This window comes from Nicotiana tabacum, chromosome 2, assembly GCF_000715075.1.
Source record: "Nicotiana tabacum cultivar K326 chromosome 2, ASM71507v2, whole genome shotgun sequence".
In the NCBI taxonomy this organism is placed as follows: Eukaryota; Viridiplantae; Streptophyta; class Magnoliopsida; order Solanales; family Solanaceae; genus Nicotiana; species Nicotiana tabacum.
The window spans coordinates 39517321-39528392 of record NC_134081.1 but is presented as its reverse complement, the minus strand read 5'-3'; positions in this window follow the sequence as shown (position 1 = coordinate 39528392).

The following is an 11072-nucleotide window of genomic DNA, read 5'->3' as shown; positions in this document are numbered from 1 at the left end:
GAGGGCAGTCCCTTCGACTCTCCACCAAATGATGAAATTCCCGACATCGGACGGTGTAAAAATAAGTATACGGGGAGCAGAATGTTGCAAAGGAAATATTTGCGGTAGATGAGGTAACACCGATATCGACACTATCAACCTCGAAAAGGTCGAGCATCAAAGGTAAACAAGAATTCAAATAGCAATCACAGCCACCAGCCTCGACTGAATCGGGGAAGCAGAAGATAGAAGAAGAAGAGGAGGATTTTCTGACCCCTCGAACTTTTATTGTTCCTGAAGATTCTGACACTACCAAATCAACGGTCGAAGAGCTAGAACAGGTTATATTGATCAAGTACCTACCCGAGCGAAAGATATACATGGGAACGGGATTAACCTCCGAATTCAGGAAAAAGATTATTAAATTTCTTATTGATAGCATAGATTGTTTTGCTTGGTACCATTTAGACATAACAGGGATCCCACCGGAGATAACGACGCATCGGCTAAGCCTGGGCCCTAGGTTCAAACTGGTGAAGCAAAAGAGAAGACCCCAGTCCGAGGTAAAGCACGCATTCATAAAGGACGAGGTAACTAAACTTCTCAAAATAGGGTCCATTCGGGAGGTGAAATATCCCGAATGGTTAGCCAATGTAGTTGTAGTCCCTAAAAAGGGAACAAACTTAGAATATGTATAGATTATAAGGATTTAAATAAGGCGTGCCCCAAAGATTCTTTTCCACTGCCTAACATCGATCGCATGATCGATGCCACGGTCGGCCACGAGATCCTTACTTTTCTCGATGCCTATTCCGGGTATAATCAAATCCAAATGAACCCGAAAGACCAGGAAGAGACTTCATTTGTCACCAAATATGGAACATATTGTAATAATGTGATGCCCTTCGGGCTAAAAAATGCAGGAGCTACTTACCAATGCCTAGTAAATAAAATGTTCGAAGAACAAATAGGTAAATCAATGAAAGTTTATATTGATGACATTCTAGTTAAGTCCCTGCGCAGAGGACCATTTGTCTCATTTGCAGGAAACATTCGAGATTTTAAGAAAATACAACATGAAGCTCAACCCCGAGAAATGTGCTTTTGGGGTCGGTTCGGGCAAGTTCCTTGGCTTCATGGTATCGAATCGGGGGATCGAGATCAACCCCGATAAAATCAACGCCATCGAAGAGAACACCGTCGTAGACAGTGTAAAAGCCGTGCAGAGGCTAACTAGGCGGATAACTGCCTTAGGCCAATTTATTTCGAGGTCGTCGGATCGAAGCCACAGATTTTTCTCTCTACTCAAAAAGAAGAACGATTTCGCCTGGACCCCGGAATGCTAATAGGCACTAGAGGAATTGAAGCGATACCTATCGAGCCTACCACTGCTTCACACTCAACAGGTAGATGAGAAACTCTACTTGTACTTGGTAGTATCAGAAATCGCAGTAAGTGGTGTCCTCGTTCGAGAAGATCAAGGTATGCAATTTTTCGTTTATTATGCAAGTCAAACCTTAGGAGAAGCAGAAACTAGATATCAACACTTGGAAAAATTGGCACTCGCACTGATAAGCGCCTCTAGAAAGTTAAGACCATACTTTCAATGTCACCACATATGCGTATTAACTACTTACCCACTTCGTAATATTTTTTACAAGCCCGAACTATCGAGCCGATTGGCCAAATGGGTCGTCAAACTCAGTGGGTACGATATTGAATATCAACCCCGGACGGCCATCAAGTCTCAAAGTTTAGCGGACTTTGTGGCCGATTTCATGCCAACCCTCGTACCCAAAATTGAAAAGGAACTCTTGTTAAAATCAGGTACATCATCGGGGGTATTGAACCTCTTCACAGACGGTGCTTCGAATGTGAAGGGGTCCGGGCTAGGCATCGTTTATGAGGCCGAGTACGAGGCCATGATTGCAGGTCTCGAGCTAGCTAAAATCTTGGGAGCAGAAGTCATTGAAGCCAAGTGTGACTCTTTACTGGTGGTGAACCAAGTAAATAAAACCTTCGAAGTTCGAGAGGATAGAATGCAAAGGTATTTGGACAAACTGTAGGTAACTTTGCACCGTTTTAAGGAATGGACTTTGCAGCATGTACCTCAAAACAGTGAGGCCGATGCACTTGCAAATTTGGGGTCATCGGTCGACGAAGATGAGATCAGCTCGGGGACTGTCGTTCAACTTTCGAGATCTGTGATCAAGGAAGGTCATGCCGAGATAAACTCTACAAGCTTAACCTGGGATTGGAGGAATAAATATATTGAATACCTGAAGAACAGAAAGCTCCCATCGGACCCTAAAGAGTCGAGGGCCCTACGAACCAAAGATGCTCGATTCACATTGGCTGAAGATGGAACATTATACATAAGGACATTCGATGGACCATTGGCAGTATGCCAGAAGTCGATTATGAAAGGATTGACGGAACCCAGTATCAAAGGGTAAGTATACACACTTAAAAACCCTTTCACATGAGTGGTGATGTCCTCCTCGGAGGTAGGAATCACCACCTCTTTATTCTCTCAGTGGCAGTCCTTTTTTACCTGCTAGACATGGCTCGCATCGGCCAGGAACCGAAGAGGGTTTTTCGACTTTAAAGTCGGAAGTAAGTTCACATGGCCCGGGGATGTACTCTTCGATACGTGGCTCCACCGATGTTTTGTAACTGGCCGGCCGCGATGAGGAGGCCTTTTCTTCTTGAGGAACGGTCTTTGATATTTTTTCCATTCTATATGAGGTTTAAGGAAGAACAAGGCAGAATTTGTGTTTTAATAAGAGATTGGCAAACGAAAACCGACAAAGTTGATGAACTTGAAGAGAATAGAAGAGCTTTTGAAGATTAGAAGAAGTTTGAAAGTAAAGTTTGAAAAGATTATGAAGGTGGTCTATTTATAATAGCCACTTTGACGGTTTGGAAGCACTGGTGGCCGACCATCAATCGACGTTAATTAATGACCTTGGGAACTGTGCAGACACGATGCTTCAATCGCTTCTATCGCTTACGTCACGATGGTGACGTCATAATTGATCAAGGTATTAAATCGAAGTCTCAAATTTGTTTCTTCTCGTTATACTCCAAAAAATGAGGGGACTATCTGTATACGGTCGAAATCGGGCATACCCGATTTCGTTGGTAGGGGAGTTGCCTCGAGGGTAACCTCATAATAGATTATGCTCGAGCTCGAAGATAGAACATCACGCCTGGAGATCGAAGTGTTCATTGAGATCGAGGCCGGCAACAATCGAGATCAAGCATGACTGAATTCGAGTAAGGCGTAATAACGGAATGGCGAGATATCAGCAACTGGTCGAAGATCACGGCGGAAATCCCGGAACATATCATATCAAAGCGGTTATTAGTGCCAATCATGGGATCTACTTCCGTTATTAGAGTTGTACCTTATTTAGGATTCCTCTATTATATAAAGAGGGATCCCATTCACTTGTAAAGAGAACAATCATTATTCACTAATAAGAATATACACATACGCTGCTTTATTTATTTTACTTACTGTTCATCGCTATTTGTTCCATTCTCTATTGTTCTTATTAACTAACCTCGAGACTACCTCGAATCGAGGTCGAGGCATTGTTTGCGGACCGGTTTGATTTATTTTATTGTCCAATTTATCTATTTAATTCGTTGTTTATCAATTCGTACTGGTTTAAATCACATATCCTTAAAATCATAATATAAGTTTAATTGTTACTCAATTTTTAGGGTAAACACAAAGCTTGCTGCATTAAACGGCATGAAATATAAGATGCGCGACTTATACCTACTAATATTAATTTCAAAACTACTTACCAAACAAGAGCATTTTTCATTTGGCACCAATCTATTTTTCTTCACTCACTTGTCCAGACATTTTTAGACTCCTATTTTGCAACTACTAAGTCAATCGAGCTTGCTATAGTATCGAGTATCGACCGAGACAATGTCTGGCCATATTTACCAAACCTTTCAATACTATCACTAGTGATCGAGAACATAAGGAAATTATCATTAACTATACAAACCCAAGCTAATTGAATTTAAACAGTAAAAATTACTATCTAAAATTCATAATTATTTTTCCTATATTAGATCATTCAGGCCATAGTACATAGTTTCTGGGAAAATTCACCAAATGCAACGAAAGTGAAATAAAATTCAAAGAACTCACGGCAAGGATCACTGGGAAAGTGGCCCTTGAAAGAGTATCACTGCTTGAAATTTTATTCGAACCATCGATGTCTCAACCAACATATTTTTTACATAACGTTTACGTCAATCAAAAAACTACATAACGTTTACGTCAATCGAAAAACTGTAAAAGTAAAAAATAAAAAGTTGACCAAATCGGCAAAGATCGGAACCAATTAAATTTGTTCTTTAATTCTTTTGTTTAAACATATGATATTTGAAAAATATGGCTAGACTAATCTAGCTTATTTGTGTTGTGTGTGACCCATTTAAGGGAGAAGCGCTCCCTACCAAGAGTTGCCCATGTTTGTAGTAGGCCCATTTGTAATATTTATTTATAAGTCTTTCGGGCCTAGAAAAGAACCGACCCATTATATTTTGCAATAGACTCAATTGTAGACACATACTTCATTTCATTATGTTTCCTCTCTCAGAAATAATATCTCGAAGCTTCTCTCAAAGATCTCATGAACCCTAACCATTACTTTGTAAAATTTCACATAGAAATCAACAATTAACATGGTATCAGAGCATAGATCTTGGTAGATCATCTCTTCCGCTTCCGATCGATGTTACTCTCGGCAGGTTTTGTCGGTGTTTTCGATTTCGACAGTGTTTGCTCAGTTTGGGATCTTCAATAATTTTTCTCATTTGATTTGAGGATTTTCCTTGGGTCTTATCCCTGCTACTCTTCTCCATTTGTTATCTGATTGGGTGACTAAGATTATATCAATTTTGTGGATTGTTTTTCCAAGCTAGGGTTTCGTCGTTGGTCACTGAGTCGCCGGAATACTTCTCGCAAGGCTGTTCTCTTTTCGGTAGCAAAAGAGGGGGGTATTTATGTTCCTTTTATCTCCTATATCAATTTGGTTGCTTATATTTCCTGTTAATATGCGTTTTCCAAAATGACGAACGATACTCCTGTAGCTACGTCCTCAGCTACTTCCTCTGTGACATCTCGTGCCATTTTTCACGAGGATGACTACACACATCCATGTCATCCCATATATGTCCAACCATCAGACGTGCTGGGAACCTCTTTGGTTTCTATTCCGTTTGATGGAAGTTGTTATGGTAGTTAGAGGAGAAATGTTTCTGGTTGCTCTCTCCATTCGGAATAAACTTGACTTCATTAATGAAACCTCTGTGAAACCTTCAAGGATGTCCTTTGGCTAGACAATGGCAACGTTGTAATGACCTTGTGGTCTCATGGTTGACTAATTCCCTCTCAAAAGAAATCCCTCGTAGTGTAGAATATTCTGAATTTGCCAAGGATATGTGATGTAAGCTAGAGGAGAGGTATGAGAAGGCTGATAGTGCTAGAGTGTTTGAGCTCAAAAAGGAATTAGCACATATCTCTCACGGATCACTAGACATAGCCTCTTATTTTCACAAAATTAAATAATTCTGGGGTGAGATAGCTTCTTATAAAGTCAGAGTCTGCACTTGTGGGGGTAAGGCTACTGAAGATGAAGAGCAAAAAGTTTATCAGTTTCTTATGGGTTTAAATGACATATACATCCGAAGTTGAAGTAATATTTTAATGATGAAACCTATTCAATCTGTTGGGACTATGTATAGTATTTTGCTGTCTGATGAGAAGCAAAGGCAGGTGTCCTCTGCATCTCAATTCTCTACAAATTCTGCATCATTTAATGTCTGGACTTCCAAGCCTAATTTCACCTCCAAAATTTCCTTTGAGGCTCCCAAGTCATCTACGACATGCAAACATTGCAAGAAGCCTAAGCACACTATAGATAAGTGTGATAAGTTGCATGAGTATCCTCCTAATTTCAAATTCAGCAAAGGGCCTCCCACTCGCAGAATTGATGCACGTGTTGAGGTTGACACTTCTAGTGTTTTTTTTGTGCATTGTGGGTATGATGGTTCTGCTGACAATGACCAGTCTTCTGCTATTCTTGGCCTTACCAAAGATCAATACTCTCAGTTGATGATGTTACTACAACAGTCTTAGATCTCTTCTTCCCCACGTACTCCAAATCTCTTGGGTTGTGCTAACTTTGTTGGTAAGCTACTGACTTATGAGGGTGTATCTTATGGAGCTTGCATGCTATCTAGTGTGAATGGTATTATTTGGATAATAGACTCTGGAGATACTGATCACATGACTTCCATTAAAAGTTTGCATTTTGATATAATCACTCAACCTATTCCCTACCTTGTGTCTTTTTCAAATGGTTATACAGTAAAAGTTACCAACATTAAACACTCCATAACATTTTCTTCCCCTTCCTCGCTCTCTCGGTGTAGTTTAAGCTAACGTGCGCCGACCTCATCAATTGCAGGAAAGAAGGCACGTGGTCGTCCTAAAAAGCAACAGATCAAGGTTGATGACAAAATCCCCAAGCTTAAGAACATCGAAAGTACCTCGTCTGCAGTCATGGAGTCAATCTCAGGGACTTCCAAAACACAGGTAGGAGGTGGAATACTTACCCATATCCCTTATGTCGGAGCCTCTGCATCTACAAAGCCAACAACAGAAACGAGTAAATCAGAGCCTTATTCCTATGAAAGTAAATTTGAGATTTTAGTGTAGCACCTCCTCCATCTAGGGGTGTTACTATTCCATTGGGCACAGAGCTGGAAGCTAGAAATCAAGCTCCATAATTAGCTGAAGCTACATTGGGGAAGAAGAAAGAAGCTGAGAATCAGTCACCAGCACACATTACTGTTCCATTGCCGGAAAGTACCAGGGAACCAACATGGGTTGGGGTAATTAATGGTAATCGATCAACTGCTAATGGTATGCCTTTGCATTACATTACTCCTGAAGTAGTAGAAGGTAATCGTGTGGCCAAACTTGAGAAATCGGATTTAGAAGCTGAAACTTTAAAATGGAAATGTGCCCTAATCATTTATGTAACTGGGGAAAAGCCAGGGTATAACTATATGCATAGATATATAAACCAGATAGGGAATACAGTCACTATGCCAGAGCTCTATTCTCATGATGATGGTTACTACATCATCAGGTTTCAAACCATGGCTGATATGAAGAACATCCTGTGTGAGGGACCTTACACGGTCAACAATAGGCCCATGATAATGAAACAATAGAGTCCACAGTTTGATTTTGATGCTGAATTTTTAACTGATATCCCTCTTTGGGTTAGATTTCCCAAACTTCCCATGAAATGCTGGAGAGATAGCTCATTAAGTAGAATAGCAAGTACAATATAGATTCCACTGTTTGCAGATGAGTGCACTGCCAAACAAACTAGAATCTCTTATTCCAGAATCCTCATTGAGGTGAATATCACTAAACCTCTTCCTAGCAAGGTCCCTATTATGGATGACTCGGGAAGGATGTTTGATCAAATAGTGGAATATGATTGGAAACCTGAATTATGTGGGAAGTGCTTAAAAATTGGTCATGGCTGTATAAGAGCTCACATGGAGGAGGTTAAACAAGTTCAACAGCCTAAAAGAAATAGGCCACAGCCTGTGAAACAAGTGTGGAAGACTACATGAGTTGTGTTAGCTCCTGCACACAAAGCTAATCAGGGGCAGACAGTGATGCCGAATGAACAAGGGCTTACTACTTGTGCTGATGAGAGAAGAGTAGCAGAACCAATACCTGCAGAAGGTCAGCAATAATCTCTTGACAAAAGGAAGAAAGCAGTTGAAGTAAATGGCATACCTCTAAACTATGCACAAGCAGTTGTATCACCTGGTAAGCAAAGATCTAGTCAACAGACAAATGTAGCAGTGATGACTAATTTGTCACTACCATTTGCAAGTGGTACATCCAAACCTACTTGATATCTTGGTTGGTTTGGAACATTAGAGGTACCAACAAACGTTATAAGAAAAAAGAGTTGCGTACCTATATTAAAGAGAATAATATTAAACTAGTTGGTTTAGTATAAACTAGAGTAAAAAAAGATAAGGCATATGGCATTGCTAATAGGGTAGTGCCAGGATGGCAAGCAAGATTTAACTATGAACATGCTGCTAATGGAAGAGTCTAGGTATTATGAGATCCTTCCTACTATGATATAACAGTGATAGATCAGTCTGCTCAAGCTATGCATTGTGATGTTAGAGGAAGGAAGGTTCAAATGAACTGTCTCATGACAGTCATTTAAGGGTTTAACACAATTGAGCTGAGAAAGCCCCTATGGGTGCAATTGCAAAAACTTGCAGCACAGATCACCAAACCTTGGCTCATTTGGGGAGATTTTAATTCAGTGTTAAATATACAAGACAGAATACATGGGAACCCTGTAACTCCTAACGAGACTCAAGACTTCACAGACTGTATGCAATGTTTAAACTTATGTGAATTACCTTGGAAGGGGGAATACGATACATGGTCTAATAAATAACAAGGTACACATAGAGTTTTTAGCAGGATTGATAGAGCTACTGAAAATGATGAATGAATTAATACCTTTGGTCATATGGAGGTGGACTACAAAATGCCTTTTTATCTCAGATCATGCACCCATGATGATCACTTTAAGGAAAGCTGAATCCAGTGGCAAGATCCCATTTAAGTTATTTAATGTTTGGGCTGATCATGAAGACTTCTTATCAGTGGTTGAGAGAGTTTGGTAGACACAACTACATCCAGACACCATGAAAGATATCTGGTACGAGTTGAAGGGTCTTAGATCAGAATTGAAGCAACTTAATAATAATGAGTTCAGAGGAGTAACAACTAAGATAGAGCATCTCAGATACAGGCTGCAGGATACTCAAGAGCACCTGAACAGAGACTACTCTGATGCAGTTGCATTAGAGGAGAAAAGGTTACTTGAAGAGCTGGAAAGATGGTCACTAATAGAGGAAAGCATCCTCCTGCAGAAATCTAGATCTAAGTGGATAAAGCTTGGTGATTCTAACACAAAATATTTCAGAGCTGTCATGAAGGAAAGAAGTCATAAAAAGTTATTGCAGAACATACTAATGCCTTTGGAGATAGACTCACTGACCAGAAGCAGATCCAATAAGAAATAATTGCCTTCTACAAATCCCTTATAGGATCAAGATCAGATCACTTGCCTGCAGTGAACAAAGAGATAATGAAACTAGGACATATCCTCATACACTCCCAGCAGGTGAGCCTGTGTGCTGAGGTCACTGTCCAAGAAATATTTGAAACCCTGTGTGCAATTGGAGATGATAAAGCACCAGGTGTTTATGGCTATAATGCACTATTTTTCAAAAGAACTTGGACACTTATCAGACCAAAAGTGTGTCATGCAGTGAAGGATTTCTTTCATTCAAGCAAGCTTCTTAGAGCAATTAATTGCACAACTATCATCCTGATTCCTAAGGTTTCTCATCCTACAAGTATCAAGGAGTATAGACCTATTGTGTGTTGCACTGTCCTATACAAATTAATTGCCAAAATTCTTGCAAACAGGCTGCAAAACGTTATTGCTTCAGTTGTGTCAGACACCCAAGCTGGCTTCATTCATGGCGGAAAAGTAGCAGATAATGTTCTACTGACCCATGAGTTAGTCAAAGCTTACTCTAGGAAGAATATTTTTCCAGGATGCCTCATCAAAGTAGATATTCAGAAAGCCTATGATACAGTCGACTGGAGGTACTTGCATCAAGTTTTGCAATGTCTGGGGTTTCAAGTTCAATTTACCAATTGGATCATAGAGTGTGTGTCAACAGTGAATTATACCATTCTCATCAATGGGGAGACAACTAAGCCATTTGATGCAGCTAGAGGGCTTAGGCAAGGAGATCCTATGTCTCCATTCCTCTTTGCCATAGCAATGGAGTATCTGAGCAGGAACCTAAAGACACTTAAGCATGAAAAAACTTTTCACTATCATCCTATGTGATCTAGATTGGACCTAACTCATTTAAGCTTTGCTGATGACCTTCTCCTTTTTCACAAGAAGAGATACTACTTATGTTGTCCTATTGCGTCAAAAGTTCAACACTTTTTCAGAAGCTTCTGGGCTTAAAGCAAATCTAGCCAAAAGCTCAATATATTATGGAGGAGTTAGCAATGAACTGAAGTTTGAGATCCAACAAGCTCTAGGGTATAGTCAAGGAGTGTTGCCTTTCAAATATCTGAGCATACCTCTTGATACTAAGAAGTTGTCAATATTGCAATGGAAACCTCTCATTGACAAAATTGTGAGCAGAATTTCTTCATGGACATCAAAGAAATTGTCTTATGCAGGCAGAATACAGCTAGTCCAAACAGTAATCTTTGGCATCCAAGCCTACTGGGCTCAAATCTTTATTATACCTGCTAAAGTCATCAAAGCAATTGAAGCACACTATAGAAGCTATATATGGTCTGGGGTGAATGCAATAACCAAAAAGTCTTTGGTGGCATGGGATAGGATTTGTTCTCCAAGAGCTGTTGGAGGATTGAATATGATTAACTTGGCCATGTGGAATAAAGCTGCTATCACTAATATCTGCTGGGAGTTGGCTAACAAGAAGGACAAGGTATGGATTAGATGGATCCATAACTATTATATCAAAGAGCAGGAGTTTATGCATATGGGAGTACCAAAGCAAGCTTATTGGATGGTTCGAAAGGTGTTTGAGGCAAGGGACAAGTTACACCTTATTAGCAATTTGTCACAAGGCACGGTCATAAAATAGGTGTACCTGCAACTACTAGGTGTATTTCCAAAAGTTCCATGGAAAGGATTGATATGTCAAAACCAAGCAACAACAAAAGCCATCTTCACCATGTGGCTTCAGGTGCAAGGAAGAATGTTAATAGCTGATAGATTGAAGAAATGGGTAATGCAGATAGATGACACTTGCTGTTTTTGTCATCAACAGCCAGAGACGCGATATCATTTGTTTGGTGAATGTGAATATGGTAAATGCCTATGGCACATGATCATGCAATGGTTGCAAATTCAGTACCCTCCTATAGACTCATG